This window comes from Octodon degus, unplaced genomic scaffold (genome assembly GCF_000260255.1).
Source record: "Octodon degus isolate 3935 unplaced genomic scaffold, OctDeg1.0 scaffold00013, whole genome shotgun sequence".
In the NCBI taxonomy this organism is placed as follows: domain Eukaryota; kingdom Metazoa; phylum Chordata; class Mammalia; order Rodentia; family Octodontidae; genus Octodon; species Octodon degus.
The window spans coordinates 25,236,838-25,242,467 of NW_004524589.1; positions in this window are offsets into that span (position 1 = coordinate 25,236,838).

Sequence of the window (5,630 nt, forward strand, 5' to 3'; positions counted from 1 at the left end):
AAGAAGAAAGAAAGAAGAAAGAAAGAAAAAGAAAGAAAGAAAGAAAGAAAGAAAGAAAGAAAGAAAGAAAGAAAGAAAGAAAGAAAGAAATTGCTTTGGGGAAAAGATGGGGGAAAGAGAAGCAATATGAGAAATGGAAAAACAATGTCACTAACAAAGTAGGGGTCCATTTAATGGATTAAGAAAAAAATATTATTATCCATTTAATTCTAAAAGGCTCAGGTTCAGTCGGGGATCAGAGGAGATGGGGGTGCTGCCTTGGCCTCTAAGTGCCCTGAGAAGGGGATACGGTTACTCTCAGGGTCCACCCACCCTGAGAGCCAACACCAGGTACTCAGGGACTTCCCAGCCCCAAGTCCTCGTGGGATTCCTTGGGGCCACAGCTGTGGCCAGTGTGTGCCTTCCACAGTTCACAACTGTTCTCAAGAGCGTATCTGTCCTGCCCCACTTTATCAATGTCATGACTGCCCAGAAGACAATCCAAGGAAAAGATTCCATTACCCTAAGCATGATCAAATTGAGTGCTGGGGGGGGGCAGCAGCACTACAATGACGGTCATTATCCTGCTTATCAAGATAGAGATAGAGTTGGAGATAGAGACATAATTAGTGAGATTTATTGTTGTTCCATCTGCCAGCTTTTCCCTCTTTTTTCTAATTTAACAAATGTTCTTCTAAGCCAAAATAAATGTATAATTAATATGATTTCATTCTAATGGAAATAGTTAAAATGACAACTTAGTTTACATCCATTCTTTACTGGAAAACGTAAGTCACAGTTTAAACTGTATTTATTTCCCTCCAAAGTGTTATGAGGTTGCTTGGCTAACATTTTACTAGATTAAAAATACATCATCCTTTTAAAAACTACATGTCTGAATCTTTTGTAAAAAATGCTGATAAATTTTAAATGCTGAAAATTGAAAAAAAAAAAAAAAGGAAAAAAAAGAAGTCAATGGATTTGAGCAGAGCTTTTCGCTTAATGACCTTAGCCTGTGAGCATTCATCTTCAGGTGGAATGGAAAACATTCAAGTTTCTTCCCTTCAGATGAAAGTTGGCCACTTGCAGCCGTGACTGCATTGTGGGCAGAAGGGTTCTTGGGATGTTGGGCGTCAATATGATCTCGTTTAGTTCTGCTTGGACATTGTGACAAATACAGAGATGGATAACGAGGGACAAAAGGCTGCAGCTCAGGTGCCCTGCCAGGAGGCATCAGGCAGATCCTTTCTGCTGTCAAGGCTCAAAGCCCAGCTCTGCTTCTTTAGACCCTATACCATGGAGAAGTTCCTTAATCTCACTAAGCCTTAGCTTCTTTATCTAGAAAATAAAGATGATAAATAGCTACTGCAAGGTATATTGACAGGACCAAATGACATAGGCTTATAAAGTTTTTAATATACTGAATGCTATGCTGAGCATTCAATGAGTCATTCAATGAGCTGTGTGTCTCTCAGCATCTGAATGAAATATGTCTAGTCATTAACTACATTTTATTAAAATGTCCATTTGGAGATACCTAAACTGCAGTGTATTAAAGTGGCATGATATTTTCATGTTATTCTTTTACTAAAAACATCTTTTTAGTTTTAGATTGTATTCTTCTTTGTATATTGTAGAACGCAGGTTGATAATTTGATATCAAGGGTGTTGGTACCTGCTATTCCCAATTCAGCATCTTCCTGCTGGAGTTGCCTCCTGGACCACTGTAGTGCAAGGGTAGCTGGGAAATTCATGGGGGTGCAAGAATACATGAAATATAATGCATCCTGTCTAGCAACTTTGATAAAGAAGCAGTACAGAATTGCGAAGAATCTCACAATTTTAGAAAAAGCAGAGTGAGTAGATATGAGGAAATAGAGATGTCACAACTACCAGGCTGTGAAGAGAGCATGATTCCAGAATTCTTCCCTCCCTATGCTGGAGAAAATATTCCAGAAGCTCCCTCATCGCTGCCTTAGCCACAAACACACACCCCTGCAGAAAGGGCTGGGCGGACCCAAGACTACGTATGTGGAGCCTGCCATAGTCATATGGGGCTGTGCTGAAGACTTTGTCCTAACACACAAGAACTTAGCCCAGTCCTGATGCTGATGGGAGAATTCAAGGGCCGAGAGTGGAAAAGTATAATGTAAATACAAATATATCTCTAAATACCTAAATGTGCTTTAAAATTCTCAAAACGAAACTCCCACGTACCAATAGATTTTATTACCGAAGCAAAACTCTTAACTACAATTAGACAAATTGGCAATCTCTATGGCTCGCTATGATTCCATCTGTGTATTTTCCATCCTTTTAGGTGAGGGCTCTTTAAATCTTTCCACACCAACCAAAAGAAATCAGTAAGCACTTTGGACTTAGGAGCTCTACTGAAATGCCTATACCAGTCATAGTCTTTGATATGGCATACAGTAATGAGTGGCCTGCTCTCAGGAATAGTTAACATGTCTGCCCACCTCAAAATCAACCACTTTCACCACAGAGATACAGTGGCAGGAAAACTTGAACTAGAATGCTTGGGAGGAGATACTGTTACTCCAGCAGGTCATCTTTGCCCTGCCAGGCTACTCCTGAACACGCTAGACTAGGTGTCATGACACAGAGGAGCCAAGAGGAGCTCACATGGATCAGACCAGAAGAGGAGCTTTGGGTGCTGAGGGTGGGTCTGAGGGAGCGGATGAGGATGCAGCTCTTTGAGGGGTCCAACCCTGACATCACAGAGTGCTCCTACTAATACCCTCTCTCCTCTCCTCTTCTTCAAGGAATCACACCCCTATTTCAGGACTTCCCCCTGGATACTCCTCTGCCTAATACTATAATACAGAAACTATTATCTTTCCCTCTCTAAACTTCCAGGGCTAGTACTATTGTGGACTGCTGGGCTGTTGGATTGTTTTGCTGAATTCATGTACCTATATATAGTATTTAGATGCCAATGAAATACCCATCTCTGACAGGACTAAACAAAAAAAGGGGATACAAAGGAAGGAATATTTTGTATCTGTATATGCAGATTAGTTAGGATAGATATACAGTTACTTTTGCTTAATTCAATGAGAAGAAAGATTTGTACTAATAGTGTTTGGACAGGATATCCTATCTGCATCTTGTGCTATGGATAAACACTAAGAAGATAACAGTGTACAATGTATTAATTATTGAAACTGTCCTATTAATCAGTTTTGAAACTGTCTCATTGCTATTTGTTTCTCAATAAAATAAAATAACCCCCCCAAAAAATATAAATAAATAAATAAAAACAAACTTCCAGGGCTAAAATAAGAAATCGTTCACTCCTGCATGTACTGTTACCACCACATACCAAGTCCTGTGTTAGTTGGGAAGAAGAAAATTGCCTAATGCACGCATACACCTGGCACCCAATTTACAGCAACTTTACAATGATGCAAGAGTGATTGTTTTGCAGTATAAACCATGCTTTGGATTTTAAGTTAGGATGTACTGCCAGGATGGGAGTAGGCAGCGTGGTCTCCTCTCTGGATGCCTGGCAGCTGCCAGGAGCCCATTCAGCCACAATCACAAGGGTCAGCACTAAAGGTATTCGAGTCGATTGATTACACGAGATAACCAACACTTTGTTATAATATGGGCCTTGTGTTAGCATATTCTGTGCAACTGTAAGCTAATATGTGGGCTCTAAACACATTTAAAATAGGCTAGGCTAGACATTTGGCATGTTAGTTGTGTTAAATGCAGTCTCAACTTACACTGCATTTAATTTAGCCCAATGGCTTATTCATGTGCAACACTACTGTAAATCGAAGAACATCTGCACAATGTATAATCAATAGTTTCAATTGTTGAAGAAAGCAAACTAACAAATCTTACAATATTAAGTTCTGTCTCTCAGGTTTCCCGCAAAAATGGAGAAAATAGTATTTCAAGAATAGAAAAAAAAAAACAGATTAGATATTCTCTAAGCTAAACAAACTTCTGTCCAACAACTGCTAACATATGGCCATCCGTGAAAGTATTTGAACAAATTCTCAGGTCTTAGCTTTTCCTCTTGCAGGTAAGTCAGACAAGAACATATTTCACCCAACTATTTAATACTTTTAAGGAAATGTTTTCCAATGCAATTTAGATTAAAAGGATAAGGGGCACAAACATTTTTATGCTAAACACTCCCACTTTCTCAACACATACAAGATGAAAATAGCATTGTTATAGCTAGGCCCCAGAACATTTTCCTTAGCATAATCTTTTAAAACCTAGATGCAATAATAAGAAAAAAATCACTGCTGAGATCAGCTGCCCTTAGATGTTTTATCAAAGCCACAGTTTTCTTCTCTCCATTCAAACTTCATGGTCCAGAAGGGACAGAGCAGGGACAGTAGAGTAACTTCCTATAGGCACGTCCAGCCCTTACTTGATTTATGTCTGCCTCTGACAATAGAGTGAAGATGGATGACATGCTTTGCCTTACATTTGCGTATAATTATGATGTTTATTGCAAATTGTTAAGATCTTCCATATCTGGCTTATATTTCAAGTGAAAGAAAAGGAAGATATGATTCACATGAAAAAAATCAGCAGTCTGTGATTCTGATTCACCATGGAATTTTACCCTGCAAATGCCACTGCTATTTTTGATTCCCAGAATGTGTTCTAACAGTGTGCATAGTTTACATATAATACCCAGGCCCAGACAAAGATTAGATTGTCATACACTATATAAATTAATTTTAGGGTGCTGAGGGTTATATTTAACTGGAAAGATACTGTATGGGTAGGCTCAGTGTTGCAAAACATCTGCTCATCCAGAAAATTCTACCAATGAGAAGACTTGAAAACTATACTCAGAAACAAAAGATTCCAACTGAGAGACTGAGTCACTTAAACAGGTCTAGAAATATGTGAGTATATTTTAATTATAATTCATAGAAAGTGTTCTATTAAAAAAGCCTTACACACATACCCATTGGGATGATATTATTTAAAGGAAACATGAAAACTAAAAATAGGTTTTTTGGCAAGGACATGGAGGAGCTGGAATGCTTACCTATTATTGATGGGAATATCAACTGGTACAGTTTCTGTGAAAGCAGATGAGTGGTTCCTCCAAAAATTAAATAAAGAACTACTGAATGATACAGCACTCCTACTTCTAGATAGTTAAAGCAAACATTCACATAGACAGCAATATTCATCTTTATTCACCATAGGCAAAAAGTAGAACAACCCAAATGTCCATCAACACATGAATACCTAAACTAAGTGTATCTATATACAACAAAATACTCTTCAAACTTCAAAAGGAATGGAATTCAGACTCATGCTACAACACAGATGAACACTGAAGACATTATGTTTCGTGGTACGACCAGACAAAAAATGAGCAAATATTGTATGAGTTTCACTCATACAAGAAGTGATGGGAACCAGCCAAAATCATAGGGACAAAAAAAAAAAAAATAGAATAGAAGCTACCAGATATAAAGAGCAATCAGGAGGTTGTGCACAGAGGGTTTCTGTTTGGGATGTTTGTGATGGTGGAAAGATTCTGGAATAGGAGTTATGATTGCACAACGCTGTGATTGAATTCAGCGCCACTGAATTGCACATGCAAATCTGATTAGATGAGCCACATGGGGCCGTGCCCCCGCAAT